Raw genomic sequence first — 16738 nt, 5'->3', positions numbered from 1 at the left:
AAAAAAATGCTAAAATTAGGAGATTCGTTATCAGGAAAGCATGTTCTGGAGAGAAAATCAAGGATGCTGTTTGGCAAAGGGGAATAAACTGCCAATGGAATTAAGGTTGTGATAATCAGCTGGCCTTTAAATTGGGAGATTGTCCTAAATTATCCAGGTGGTTCCAATGTAATCACAAGAGCTCTTTATAAGAAATGGAAGTAGGAAGCAGGAAGAGAGTGAGTATCAGAGTGACATTATATGCAGAAGACGGAATCAGCCATTACTGACTTGGAAGACGGAAGGGAGCCACACGTGGGAGTGTGCAGGCAGCCTCTAGAAGCTCGAAAAGGTAAGGAAAGTCTTTTTACTTAGAGACTCCAGAAAGGAATGCAGCCCTCCTTTAACTTTAGCAAGGGAGGGCTGTTGAGCTCTAGAACTGTAAGATAACAAATTTATGTTTTTAAGCACTAAATTCGTGGTAATTTGTTACATCAGCAATAGGAAATGAAAACATGTTTCTAACAAAAAAGTCCATTTCCAAGACCATTTTTCTTTCCTTTTTGGGTCAAAATATTCATGTTCCCATAATTCTTTGCAGGTAGGTGTATCATATAACTTAAGTTATTGCTGACAATTTAAAAGTATCGTTGAGGGATTGGGCTTAAGGGAGGAAATATTTTTGAAAAGTCTAGTCTTAGGTGGCATGTTCCTTATATCTTTACCAATTTTCTTTTCTTTCTTTTATTACTTATTAATCCTCACCTGAGGATAATTTTCCATTGGTTTTTAGGGAGAGTGGAAGAGAGAGGGAAAGACAGAGAGAAACATTAATGTGAGAAAAACAGATTGGTTGCCTCCTGCATGAGCCCTGATCAGGACCAAGGTTAGGGAGGAGCCTGCAACCAAGGTACTAGCCAAGGTATGTGCCCTTGACCAGAATTGAACCTGGGAACCCTTTAGTCTGCAGGCCAACACTCTGTCCACTGAGCCAAACCGGCTAGGGCCCATTTTCTCTTTTCTTAACCAGCATGGGTATTGAGGAGGAAGCCTTGAGTAGAAGCAATCAACTTGCAACCATAAGTGCCATAAATAAAAGGTTTATATACTAAGTATGATAAGATGGAAAGCCCCCGAGTTTTTCACAGCATTATTAAACTGCTGCAACAACTCTGCGATACCTTCTCACAGCTTGAATATGAATAAAACCGTATGTGATTAAGCAACTGTAATTGGATTTTCAGATAGATGCGTTCCAAATGGGCACATCTCTCTTCCTCGTGAGTCAGGTTGATTTACACAGTTGTCTGTGTCTCAGGCTGTCTATTTAGGAAGTTTGAGATGCTTGTCAGAAAAGCAGTTTTGCTTCCCTTTAAGTGTTATCCAAGGACAGTACTCTGAGCTACTGTGGCTGAATTCATATCTTCACGCAATTTTGCTATTACAAACATACACAGATAATTGAACTTTCAAAAAATATTCATGGATAGTAGCAACCCAAACCATTTGAGGAATAGAACAAGAAGGTAAGCTGATAAATGCCAGTTATATGCTTAAACCTGGATTAGTGGTATCCTTACAAAATGACTACAATGTTTATAGAGCAATCCAGTACACTGGTTTCTTTTTCAGACAGGAAAATATCAGGGCCAAAGCATTTTTACTTAGTAAAATAAATGGATTAAATATGAGTTGAAAATTGTCATAAACATAGCAGCAATTTATGTGTTTTGGTAGAACATGCTCTGTGGGAGGGTCAGAATTTTCATAATAAAGAGGTGTATGTTTCAAAACAGGCCCAGAGACCACAATGTGTCAGTAACCACTACTCCTTTCCTGTCTTTACAAATACTTTATTGATAAAGTGTAGAATGAAAGCTATCTCCAAAGGATTAATATTTGTTCTTCAAGGATTGATCTGAATACCTTAAAAAGATCATTAAAGTTTATCAGCGTAATCATGAAACATCAATAGGAATCTATCACTACACATGAATGGTAATACCTCAAACAAGTTTTGAACTTCACAGCTGCACCCAGAGTGTTTGTCTATGTGTGTGTTTGTGTACATGTGTGCATTTGAGCATGTGTGTGTCTAAGGGAGTGGCTTAAGTAGATGGTAGAGCTGCACTGCATATACAAATATATATAATAGAGTAACATTACTTTTCCATTTCTTTCCATATTGTAAACATATGTTCCTTTAATGCATAAAAGTATGTAATAAAATAGGCATTAGTAATATAATCTAGAAGAGATAATTTTTGCAAGTTAAAGGATTTTTCTTCTTGTAAATGTAACAATGCAGCATTATTTGATCTAGAAGTTTGGTAGCCCTCTTGACCTTGAAGGAGCAACCCAGAAGAGAGAAGTGAAACATATATGGCCTTTTATCTCCCAATGAGATCAGGAAACAATAAAGTTGACATCAGGATGTGACATGGCAGGAATTAGGGTGAGGCCAAGTTGTGTAGGATAGGATCATGTCTTTATTTTTTTTATATATATATATTTTATTGATTTTTTTTTTTTTTTTTTACAGAGAGGAAGGGAGAGAGATAGAGAGCCAGAAACGTCGATGAGAGAGAAACATCAACCAGCTGCCTCTTGCACACACACACACACACACACACCCCCCGAAGATGCGCCCGCAACCAATGTACATGCCCTTGACCGGAATTGAACCCGGGACCCTTCAGTCCGCAGACCGACGCTCTACCACTGAGCCAAACCGGTTTCGGCAGCATCATGTCTTTAATCAATTATTGAAATTCTGTTCATAATGGATTTTTTTCATTTAGTTTGATTTTTTTAGACTAATGTCTGTCTTTACCACCAAGTTTTTGAGGGACCCATTAATTTTTCTTCTGAGACATTTGCCTTGCTCAAGTCATGGTCCTGTTGGTTGTCTTCAACTTTCAAATTCAAATGAGCATCACAGCACTAGTGATGGTGGTTACAACTGGAATCTGAGCAGGAAAATATGAATCAAGTTCCTCTCCATTGTGAATACGGGATAGCAGCAGCAACTGTGGAAGAATACAAAGATATCCAAGCAGATCTAAGGAACTGGAGTCCTACAGACTGGAATTGGAAGAGCACTTGCATGATTGTGATTGGCCAGGCAAATTGTTTATGTATTTTTCTTCCAGGTGGCATGCATTAGTGTGAAAAATATTATATATTAGGTAAAGTTGATTTGCTACTACATTGTTAAGAATTTTTGCATGCGTGTTTGTGAGAGGTCTGTAATTTTTCATATTATGCCATTGTCAGGTTTTAGTTTCAGGTTTATAGAGGTCTCATAAAATGAGTTGGCAGTTGTTTCCTCCTTTTTCTCTTTGATGAAAAAGTTTGTATAAGATATTATTTCTTCTTTATCTACATAAAATTTGTCACAGAATCCATCTATGATTAACACTTTTTTGTAGGAAGATTTTGAATTGCAAACTTAATGACCAAGGTATGCTAAAATTCCAATTTTCTCTTATGTAGTTGGTGGCATGGTGTTAAAGTTATTGGCCTGAAGTTATTGATAACATTTCCTTTATCATCTTTTCTACATATTTATATTATGCCCCTCTCTCTTCCAGATATTGGTCAAATATGTTCTCTCCTTTTGTCTTTATCAAATATTGCCATAACAATCTTATTAAACTTTTTTAAAAAACCAACACTTGTCTTTGTTATTTTCCTATTGACTCTTTTCCATTTCCTTTATTTCCACTCTTATATTTTTATTTCTTTCCTTATACCAAGTTTGGTTTTAGTTTTCTCTTATTTTTGAAGCTTCTCTGAGAGTTTAGATAATTGACTCTGAGCCTTTCTTTTCTGATATAGATTAAACATATGAAAATATAAATTAAATCTATACACTTTTTCCCCTATGGATTATTTAAGCTGCATTTCATAATTTTGGTACTGTGGTTAAATTACTATTCAGTTTGAATTTCTCTGTAATTTTCCTGTTGACTTCTTCTTTAACCCATTGGTTAACTGGAAGTATGTTATTTGATTTTCAAATATCCCAGAGATATAATTTTTAACATATAAAATAATTGTTTTGGTCTGAGAACATAATCCATATGATTTAAGTCTTTTGAAATTATTGAGTTCTGTTGTGTTGTTGTTATCTAACATATGGGTTACCTTGGTGAGTTTCCTTTTGTAATTGAAATAAATGTGTGTAATGTTCTATAAATTTCAAACCAAGTTGCTTGATAATGTTGTTTAAGTTTTTTTTTTTATTCTTGCTATTTTCCTACATATTTTATCAACTATTAAAAGAAAAATGTTAAAATTTTCAACTCTGATTGTGACTTTCTGTATTTCTCCTTTTATTTCTAGCATTTAAAAAAACCTCATGTATTTTAAAATTCTGTTATTTGATATACACATAGATAGGAATAGTTTATCTTCTTGATGAATTGACAGAATTATGAAACATCCCTTTTAGTCTCTAATAATTCTTTCAAACTGATATTAATATTCAGCCCATATTTCTTACACTTAGAGTTTATTATATTTAATTTTTAATCTTTTCTTTATATTTTAGGTGCATCTTTTGTAAGCTATAAAGAGTTGAATCTTGATTTTTTAAAAAAAAAAACTCAGCCTTTTAATTGGAGAACTCATGTATATTTAATATAATTACATAATTGTATCTATTGCATTTTTATTTCTGTCTTTTAATTGGAGAACTCATGTATATTTAATATAATTATATAATTGTATCTATTGTATTTTATTCATTCCTTTGTTTCACATTTTCTTTTTTCTTTTGAATTATTTGTGTATATTTTGCTATTCCATTTTATTTCCTAAAGGGACTTTTACTTACAACATTTTTGGGGGTATTCCCTCTGGGATAAGAACATATAGCCTTTACTTAACAATATACCTTAAATTAGTATTATGCTACTTCACCTACAATGTAAAAACACACACACACACAACAATTACCTATTATGTAATTCTCATACTTTTTGCCATGGCACAAAAAAATTAGTGTAAGACTCAGGAGAATTTTAAGAAATCACATGGTGGAGAAGTCATATGGTGGTGACTATAATCAAACTGGAATATATTTCAGAAAGACTCTAATATCTACTGTCTATAAGATATTCCATATGAGAGAGAGATAATGATAGTAACTAGTGTGGAAAAGCCTTCAGCCAGATTCCAAATTTAATTTTGCACTAGAGAATTCATACTGAAGAGAACATCTATAAATTCATTGGATGCATGAAAACCTTCATTAATTATTCACTTATTAATTCAGATATGGGAAAAGATAATGGACACAAACCATATCAATGAAAGGAATGTAGAGAACGCTTCAGCTGTTCTTTGTATCTTAGGATTCATGTAATAATTCACTGTGGTGAAAAAATTATGAATATACAAAATGTAGTATGCTCATTTTAATGCATTCTTCATCTATTGCTTTACATGTAAGAACTCATGGGAGAGATAATAATTATATTAATATAATGTGGAAAAATATGAAAAAATCTTCCATTTGCTTTCATTTCTTAGAAAATGCAAAAATTCTCACTGGAGGGAAATTATATGCATAAAAATAGTGTGTGAGAATCAATTGGTCCTCATTCTTTAGTGCCCATGTGAGAAATAACATTGAAAACATACCCCACAGATGTAAAAGAGATAAAGGCTTTCTCACATTATTTTATATCTCTAAGAACTCACATAGAAGAGCAGCTTTATAGAAGGAATGTGGGAAAATCTTCATTTATTTCTCAAAGCTTACTCTACAAGTGAGAAAACATACTAGAAAAGAGCTATAGACATGTAAGAAATATGAAAAAGTATACATTTCTTCTTTAATAACCACATGTGTACAAACACTTGAGAGAGATTCTATAATTGTAAAACGAGACAAATATTTCTTTTATTTTTCAGGTTTCACTGTATTTGCAATAACGCACATTGTAGAGACACACTGTGAATATATTAAATGTCTTCAGCTATTCATTATCCCTTAGAAAACATATAACTCACACTAGAAAGAAATTTCATTAATATTTGAAGTATAGGAAAATCTTAACTCATATTTAAATTTTTTTTCAGTCATGTGAAAATTCACATTGGAGAGAAACCACATAAGTGTAAGAAATGTGGGAAAGCCCTAGCCAGTTTGACTTCAGCAGCTAGAGTATCAGTCTGCAGACTAAAGGGCCTGGGTTCAATTCTGATAAAGGGTATATGCCTGTGTTGTGGGTTCGATCCCTATTAGGAGACATGTAGGAGGCAGACGCTTAATGATTCTCTCTCGTTGATGTTTCTCTTTCACTCCCTCTCCTTTCTTCTCTGAAATCAATAAAAATATATTAAAAAGGGAAAAATAAAATGTTGGAAAGTATAATTCCTAACACTTGAGTGTACATGTGAGAACACATACTGGATAGAAACCACATAAATTTTAAGAATGTGGGAAAGCCTTCAAGTCTTTCTCATTCCTTAGTCAGAAAATGAGAACTCATACTGAGAGACATAAATGTAAGGAATGTGAAAAATTTTTGCGTTTTCTTCTTAAAAAAATATGAAAGCTCATATTGGAGAGAAACCCAATGAATGTAATCAATGTGGGGATGCCTTCATGTGCATTTCTTCCTTTACAAACATGAAGAAATTTATATTGGAGGAAAAATCTTTAAAATGCTGTAATATGGAATTGCTTTATCAGTGTCTCATCTTTGAAGTGATCCCTAGCTCATAATTTATAATTTATAATATAAAACCTCTGCAGTGATGATTATTGCTCCCAGTACCCTTTTACCCATAGCACACAATTTTTGATATATATAATTTTCATTGTGGTTCACTTATGTATATATTGTCTCGTTTCTATTGTGAAGTTTCCTTGGACTGAAGTAAAATGTATTTTTAATATGCAAGTAAGTGCATTTGAACTTAATTTTGTTATTGTTTCTAATGAATTTCCTGTACATGCAATGTGTATAATCATTGACTTTGGTACTTTCTGAAATTTTCTTTCAGGCATACTGTGGCAGAACCTGGAATTTGCCTACTTGATATCTATTCTGTCTTTCTTACTAAAAAGAGCTTAGACATTTTCAGATTATTAATCTTTACTGTTGAGAGATGTATCCTCAGTTTATTTTTGTAGCTAGTGTAGTCTACAACTAATTGTCTTGATAAATAAGAAGTTTATATATGCCCAGCCAGTGTGGCTCAGTGGTTGAGTGTTGACACATGCACCAAGAGTTTGCTGTTTGATTCCTGGTCAAGGCACATACCCAGGATGTGGGCTCAAACCCCAGTGGGGAGCATGCTGAAGGCAGCCAATTGATGATGTTTCTCTCATTGGTGTTTCTGTCTCTCTCTCTCTCCCTCTTTCTTTCTCTCTAAAATTTAAAATCAATAGCAAATATATTTTTTTAAAAAAAGAAATTGACATAAATAAAAATGTACAAAGTTATAACAAAATAAAAATGTGCAAAGTTATAAAAAAAATGTTTTTATCAGAAGGTAATGTATCCTTTGTACTTTGCTCCTTCTTCAGTTTGAACACAATACTGCAAGCTGAAAAAAGATATCTTGCAGCCATGAGGAGGAAAGCTAAAGATGCTGATTAATGTGCTGCACTGTGTTACATGAAGCTTAGAACTACATTTTCCAGAATTATCTTTACTTTGTGGTTATAAGATAAAATTGGACAAAAGAGGAACCTGCATAAGATTTGGAATGCAGAAATTAAGAATCCCTTACTCTCAACAGTATATGAAGATAGCAGGTTAACAAAAAGATCCAGATCTGTTTTTAAATTCCAAACATTAGCCCTGAGTCAATCACCAAGCATTTCACTTTCCCTCAGAAATGGCACCTTCCACAAACATCTCCATGAGCTCACTCTTCATGGTCCCACCTTTTTGCTAGACATGCATAGCTGTTTGAATTTCATTTCAAACTCAAATCTGCCCATTCATACTGCTGTTTTAGGATATAATGACTATATCTTTTCTCCAATCCTCTGATGCCCTCTTCCCCACATATGTGAAAGGTCTAATTTCTATAGTGAACACACAGTTCTCAATACTTCTAGCAACTGTTTTTCTAAATTATACAATGTTATATCCAAAACAACTTAACAAATGAGAAACTTTGTCACCATTGCATTGTGAGTCACTACTGCTGAATCCTTTCTACATTGCCTCAATTTCATAGGTACTAATCCCAAATAACTCAATAGCAAACACCTTACACTCTATCTCAGAGTCTGCTTCCTAGAGATCCCAACTTGGTAACATAGATAGCTTTTCATTTGCTATTGGTCTTTGGTAGAGACTGAACCCCTGACTGTGGGACACTAAACAAACATGTGATATGAGATGTCTCTAATTTACTAGATGTTACCTAATCCATAAAATAGGTTTAATGAATAGCAACACTCCATCTTCAAGTGGCAGTAGTAGTACATGATCATACATGAGCAAGTCTGAAGATCATAAGTATATTTCATGAGTGGATGATTTACACTGACAATGCACTCACTGCTCCTAAATTACCTCCTCTCTTTCAATCTATGGTCTCATTGGTAGTTCCCTGTGATTAGATTACTGATAACATGTGATTCTGATAAAGAGGGGGAAATTTGGGCCTAATTTAGAAATATTTCCACACAGAAGTCTTGCACAAGCCATAAGGAGACTGCTAGAATATCAGATCCTACAGGACTGACTTGGAGGGAAACTCTTCCCGATAAAAAAGAACTTCAAGCGATACATCTGACTGTTCACTTTTCCTGGAAAGAAAGATGGCCAAAGGTATGGATTTGCATTTGTATTCATTTTATAGGGATGCCATAACAAAGTACCATAACTGGGTGGCTCAAATAATAGAAATTTATCTTGTCACAGTTTTGAAGGCTAGATATATGATATCAAGATGCTAACAGGGTTGGTTCCTGGTGAAGATTGGGAGAATCTGTTCCAGGCCTCTTTCCTTGGCTTGTAGGTGGCTATGTTCTGCCTGTGTCTATTCACATAGTCTTCCCTCTATGTGTGTCTGTCTTTGTGTCTGAATTTCCCCTTTCCATAAGGATATAAGCCATATTGGATTAAGATCCATCTGAATGACCGCATCTTACCTTGGTTACCTCTGGTAAGTCCCTCTCTCCAAATAAGGTTACATTCTGAGGTACTGGGGTTAGGATGCCAATGTAGCTTTTTCAGGGAGGACACAACTCATCCTAAAATAACATTTATTCATGAGTAGTGGCTAATGGTTTGGCCCTTATGTCTTGGAATAAAAAATAATGAGATTGGAGGGCTGATAACAAGAAAGTTTGAGTATCATCTCTTGGTCTGAGACTCTTTCCAGATGTTAATCTAACATTGGATTTCCCTTATTACATAACCGTTCATTCCTTTACCCATAACTATTTTTTTTTCTTCTCTACATTTAATCCCAAATGTTTCCTCCTTTGGAAAGAACATTAGGTTCAACCCTAAGCTTGTCTAGACTGAAGGCAGCAATATGAGTCTAGCAAGTGCCTCCCTTTCAGTCCACTTCTGTTACACAAGTACAGAACTAATGGACTACCTTTACCACCATGCAATATGCTGTACTTTTAATCCCAATTTTACCAGATGGGGTGGAGGCACAAACTACCCAGTAAGGCCCTTAAGAATTCTAACAAAAAAGTTAAAAACATCAGTACAGTTTGTGCTTAGGAATCACCAATGCTTTCATCACTTATATTGTAGTTACAGCCCTGGTCCTATGTCCACTGAATCAGGGAGGAAGAAAAAAAGTTGAGGGGCAGTGGATAAAAAGTATACTATCACCTTTCCCAAACCCCTTCCCCCAATCCACCAGAAATACAGACAAATCTATCCAGTGGAAAGATTCTTTTAGCCCCACTCATGTTCATGTTGAATGTGCAAACACATTCTTAAAGGTATGTAAGCCAACCTTTTGTGTTTTTATTTTCTTCTGGTTTTGACAACCAATGTTTTAATTTCCCAGTCCAATTCTCTATCAAACTATTAGCTGAGGAGGATATCTGTCTGATCATTGTTGGACATTATATGAGGGCCATAAAGTAAGTTTCTAGGACTATCAGTAAGTTTCTAGGACTAGCCATATAAACCAATCCTTTTTCTTCTGTTCTGGGTTTCCTTATTTTGTGAGCATCTGCATCTACCACCAGGTAACCTAAGACCAGTCCAGAATTGGTGTCTATTCCTGTGGGGACCCATTTGTAGTCCCTCAGATCTACCAACATCAGCCTGACTTGCCAGCTGTGTTCAGGGCCTTCAGACCAGGAAGTCTTCCAGATGTTTATCTGCAGTCTCTGTCTCTTTTGTTGGTAGACGGAACAGTTCTAACTGGAATTTTGTGCCTCAGAGAGTGCACAAGACATATGTCTAAATGCAGCCCATTTCTGCATTGATGCAGACCCTCATTGTCCACTTATTTCATGGACCCAGGTGGCCACCTCAAGTGAGCACATGGAAATACATCTGCTTGTTGACTCCAATTACCTTCTAAACCTGCAAGGGAGTTATTCTAATGGACACCAACATGTCCTACTTTAATGCACACTTAAATTTCCATAGGGCTGTGCCTCATTTGGACATCCCTCTAATAGGCGAGATTTCCATTGTCATCCTGTATAATCAAATGGCCAGCAAAAAGCCAAACAGAAAGGCGTTTTCCACTGTTCAATTATTTCATAACTGCTAGGAAAACATCATGCAATTCAATCCACTGAGCTGATTTGTTTTTACCTCCTTCCATCTGACTGGCAGCCTTTCAAAAAGGATCCTGTCCATTTACCTTGGAACTGTCACCCACAAACAAAGCAGTTCTTTGTCAGTCAGTGAGGGCTCTATATAGGACACTGCCAATGTGACAATAGATGCCAGAAACTGCCCACACAGTACCAGAGTAAGTCCTAGGGGGGAAAAAGAGCCCCCAACTTGTGAATATCTCCTTCCTGCATTCCCCAGGCAGCATGACCCTGTATAAACACTTCATTTTATTATGGCACTTTTCTGGGCACTGGCATCTCCATTAGAGCATTTCTCCAACATCACCATAGATGTTTTGGGTATTTCAGGTTTTAAGCTCCTCTTCTCATGACAAGGCAACAACACATTCACTATCTTGCTCCAGAGCTATGTTAAATTTTGGCTTTCTTTTGTAACATATTCCATAAAGACCTTAACAGTGAACATTCTGCAAAACATAATGCTAGACCACAATATTGGTAACATCATGAAAATTGGACCTAGTGAGCAGTATATGACAAGAACCCTGGATGGCCTACATGCATGTCAAAGTGCAAGAGGTTAGACCTAAGAAGGTTCGTGATGATTCTAGGGTCTCAGGTTAAATACAAATTATCTTTTGCATTTCTTGCCACTAAGAAAGAGGCACTGTCTTTATATTTTAAAAGCAGCATGTACCCTTTTTGGAATGCAAAATTCCTCCAGGTTTGAGCAGGACCTGGAGTAAGAGTAAGAGAGGCAGAAGATTCAGGCTTCAAAACTAGCTAATCTAACATGATCTAGCCAATCTGATGTTGTCTGCAATGCCAATAGCAGATAAGGATGCTGTGTGGAGTTTCTGGCAAGCCACAATGGGAGAATTACAGTGCAAATCTTGCAGGGCAGACCCATGCCTTCCAAAACAGATAATTTCTCTGTTTATGAACAGATTCTATCATGCTCCTGAGCCCTAGTAGAGACTGAGTGGCCTCTATGGGACACCAAATTATCACGCCATCATCGTTTCTGTTATGTAAGGTTAGAGAAATCATTATGTGTGCTGTTCCAGCACAGCCAAGGGTTCAGTGAGCCTGAGGAGGGGCAGTGAATGATTAAAGAAAAGACAAAGAGAATATAGCTGGAGCTCGGTGGATTTCCTGTGCCTGAATGAGGCCACAGAGCAGGATCCAGCCACCAAGCTGAGACTTTATTTCATAATCAGAGAAAAACAAGGTAATGGTCAACATAGTTAAAATGTTCTTAGGAGTTTCACTTGTTTTGGTAGCACTTGCTGCATCTCCCACATCTCATTAGCTATCCAGGAAGGATCTACATAGCGGTCATAAGGTCAAGCTTAATTATGCTAAAAAGGCTTTGCCCTCTAAGCTGGGACTTGTTTGTAGCTCTGACACAGGTCAATCCAAGGCTTACCCCTATATCCACTCCCTACACCTCCCCCTTCTTTTGTTTTTAAGCTACTATAATAAAAGTAAAACTTAAACATCAAGAACAAAGCTCTGACTATTAAAACAATAACAAAACAATGCCAATGCAACACAGCAATGAGAGAGAAATCAAACTACAGATATATTAACATTTTTAGCTACTAAATGAATTTTTTTTCCCTGCTGGTGTATATTTACTCAGAGTCCTCAGATTTGGCTGTACAAGACTTTACAGAAGACTAGCAGCTAACCAATGCTAACATAGACAGAAACATGGTTGAGGGAGTAGCTTCCACATCTTTATTTTCTACCATCTGCTGGGCTTCAGTCTTTAACTTCTTTAGCTGACCCCATGTTGGAACCTCGGTCCCTTGTGTAGCCTCATTTTCTTCTTCTTCCACTTTGCTGTTTTGGGGGCAACTCTTAATCTTTTGAACAAAGGGACAAGGAGCTTCTCTGGGTCCATTGTGGTGATGCACGTAACACTCTGGCACCCAAATTGAATGCACTGCTCCTTCTGGAAAAATACAAACACAACCTCTGACCCATATAATTCCTGAATTTAACACATAACATTCTTCTCCCCTTTTTTTGTTTTTATAGTTGCATTTTAAGAGTAGGATTGGTTCTTTCCACTATTGCCTGAGTTCTGATCTATCATCCCAGGGAGAACTTGCCAATCCTGTGCTTCCTGGAGTGGCATGATAAAAGTTTACTGAGCCAGCTGGAAAGGCTGCAGTGGGGTTAAGGATAAGACCTCTACTGTTTGGTGGGGCCAGGGCTGGTCCTGCTTGAAGTTTCCCTGCCTAGGGGGCATTAAATTGTCATCAACATCAGTCTTGGAGTAGCATTCATTTACCCAAAGCTGTCCTCTCCTGCATCTTGGACATAATCCAGGTTGCTTGTTTCCACTTCCTGTACTTCCATTTCTAGCATTACAGTCTTTAGCAAAATCCCCTAGTTTACCACAGTTAAAACATCCCCTTTTCTTTTTCTGCTGACCAGCAAGAAACATCTCCTTTAATGAGGCAGCTAATACTGCTTCTTGAATGTAGGCTGGTCCAATGTCAGCACAAACATGAATAAAATACTCCCATAATAAGTAGTTTCCAGGTGAGAGACAAGCCTTTGCAACAATATTAAGCCTCTGGTAACCTTCCACTATCTGTCTTAGTTCCTCTGCCACATTTATCCATTCCCTTTTGGGAGTGGGTTCTAGGCAGTCCCGAATCAGGGTCCACAGACTGAAAGTAGAGAGAAGAATTTTTCCTGGACCTTCAACTATATAATGGTCTCTAACTTGTTTTCTACCTTTCCCCATATCTCTACATTTACCTTTCCTTCCTCAGGAAACCATGGGCAGGTTTTACTTACAAAATCCAACAAATCGAAAAGCTGTTGATACCTCACAGAACAGCTCCATGCTTGGAGCATAGCTTTAAGCATGTATACATAAAAATTCTTTTCCTGTGATCCTGAATTTCCCATCAGAGCTAATTTACACCTAGCTATTACTAAACTGTGCTCCTTCCTCCCTTTTTGCTTTCTGCACATGCTTCACTGGAGTGTCATTTCACCTTGCAATTGTAGTCCTTTCACCTTGCCCCATACTCAAGTCCCATGTTGGGCACCACATGTGCCATGCCAGCACAGCCAAGGGCTTAGTGAACTTGAGGGGGGCCGATAAAGAATTAACGAAAAGACAGACAAAGGGAACATAGCTGGGGCTTGGTGGATCTCCTGTGCCTGGATGAGGCCACAGAGAATAATCCAGCCTCCAAACTGAGGCTTTTATAGTCAGAGAAAAAGAAGGTAGTGGTCAACCTAGTTACAATGTTCTTAGGAGTTTCACTTGTTTTGGTAGCACTTGCTGCATCTCCCACATCTCATTAGCTACCCAGAAAGGATCTATTGATAGATAGCGGTCATAAGGTTAAGCTTAATTATGCTAAGAGGGCTCAGCTACAGGTCAATCCAAGGCTTACCCCTATAGCCATTCCCTACATTTATGTAACAGAAATAATGAGTTCAGAATTGTCTTTAAGCAGGTTCAGAAGAAATTTAATGAACAGATGATCTGAACTCTTATTTCACCTACTTCTATTGCACCAAAGTTTCTCCCAATTTACACCTACCACTTCACAGGAAGATTCTCTATGACCAATTGCAGAGGAGAAAAGATTTAAACCAAGTTCACCAATGGCAAGCCTACAATGTTTAACTAATGAATTGTAGGCGTATTCTAGGGCAGTGTTTCCCAACCTTCTCTCATGATGAGAATCACCTGGTGGAGTTGTTAAAACACAGATTCCTGAATCCCAGCTAAGAAGTGCTAAACTAGAATTTTTGGGAACATATAGGTAAAATTGTATACTTAACTAGTGCTCTAACACAGATGTTATATACAGAGCACTAAGTTAGGTATGCAATTTTACCTATATGTTCTCAAAAATTCTAGTTTAGCACTTCTTAGTTGGGATTCAGGAATCTGTGTTTTAACAACTCCACCAGGTGATTCTCATCATGAGAGAAGGTTGGGAAACACTGCTCTAGGGTGATCCTAAAAGACAGTGATGCAGGGAAATCTTTTAAGTAAGCAGGGTTGTAAGCAGTACACTTGTCATCCATTTCTTATGGAAAGAGAAGTGGCCTAAGGTATGAATATATACATATAAATAGTGACAAATGAATTGGCTGGTTGGTTTAGCATCTGAAAGAAACACAATTACATTAGATACAAGAATGACTTAATAAACATGTAGAACATCAAACTCAGCAAGTATAGAACAAATATTATTTTCTTCATAATTTATAAAAATGACTATATTGTTTATTAAAAAAAGTTTCAACAAATAGCTAAAGATGAAAATATGAGAATATTATCTATATATATAAAGCCCTAATATGCAAATAGACTGAACAGCGGAACAACTGAACAACCAGTTGCTATGATGTGCACTGACCACCAGGGGGCATGCACAGAACATGGAGGGCATCAGCAGCCGGTGGCAGAGTGCGGAACATGGTGGGCATTGACTGTGGCAGGATGGTAGAGCAAGTGAGCGGGAATGCCAGATCAAGACGGGGTGCCGGTTGTGAGCCTCTGGTGGTTACTGAAAATTCTGTGCTCCTGTGTCCTGCGGTCCTGTCAGGCACTCGCACCTGCTGCCAGTGTTGGCCAGCTTGCACCTGCTGCCACACCTAGCACCATCCCCAACATGTGCAAGTGGTAGCTGCTGGCCCTGATCACTTCTGAGGGCTTCTCAACCTCCCCCTATTCCTGAGGGGTGATTGAGGAAGCAGCCACCATTTGTACCCACTGATGGCCAGCCCTGCTTGCACCCACTGCTGGTGCCAGCCCCAATTGCTCTGTGCTGTAAGCACGTGTAAAAGCAGTCAGCACATGGGAGTAGTGGTGGTGGGAGCAGGGCTGTTGGGAACTGGGGGAGGGGCCAGGCAGGGATGTGGAGGATGGGCCAAGACCCGCCCCTGTGTCCACTGCAACCTTGCAGCCCACAGTTCCTTTCAAGGTGCACAACTTCATGCACTGGACCTCCCTAGGGTTGTTTTTCTTTGTTTTGTTTTTGTGTGTGTGTGTGTGTGTGTGTTTGTGTGTGTGTGTGTGTGTGCCAAAGTCAGTGAAGAATATTTACTTCAGTATAAAACTGTGAGGTTACAGAATAAATTGTAGATATGATCCTCCTGGCCCTTAGGAGCTAGCAATTTTTATTTATTTATTTATTTATTTATTTATTTATTTATTTATTTATTTTATTGATTTTTTTTATAGAGAGGAAGAGAGAGGGATAGAGAGTTAGAAACATTGATGAGAGAGAATCATCAATCAGCTGCCTCTTGCACACCCCCCACTGGCGATGTGCCTGCAACCAAGGTACATGCCCTTGACCAGAATCAAACCTGGGACCTTTTAGTCTGCAGGCTGATGCTCTATCCACTGAGCCAAACCAGTTTTGGCTAGACCCCTAGTTTTATCATAATGAAACTAAGCTAGAAATCAATAACAAAAAGATAATGAGAATATCCCATATGTTTGGAAATTTAAAAATTAAGTTTAATAACTTGTAAGTTAAAGAAAGCATCACACTAAAATTAGAAGCTATTTTGAACTGGACTATTTTGATATATCTTAACAAAACAAGTAGGATTCAATTAAGTAGTATTTAGAGAAAATTTAATAGCCTTGGCTATATTAGAAAAAGGGAAAGACTAAGGATTAATGCATTAACTATCCTTCTTAAGAATGAGAAAAAGAAGAGACAATGGACGCAAAAGAAGACAAGGAAAAAAATAATTAAGAGAAGAAATTAATGAAATAGTAAACAAGTATCTAAAAAAGATAACCCGAATACCCAAAAGTTGACTCTTTAAAATATTAATATAATTTGACAAATACCTGGCAATGTACAAGAAAACTATCAGGAAAGTATAAATAACTAACAGCAGAAACTGAAAGGGGAATAGCAACTCAAATATTGTAGACACAGTAAAAAGGTAAAATAAAATATTATACCCAAATCTATGTCAAGAAGCTAAAAA

This window comes from Pipistrellus hanaki, assembly GCF_964339955.1.
Source record: "Pipistrellus hanaki genome assembly, chromosome: 5".
Taxonomy (NCBI): Eukaryota; Metazoa; Chordata; class Mammalia; order Chiroptera; family Vespertilionidae; genus Pipistrellus; species Pipistrellus hanaki.
Note: the sequence above shows the minus strand (reverse complement) of the source record.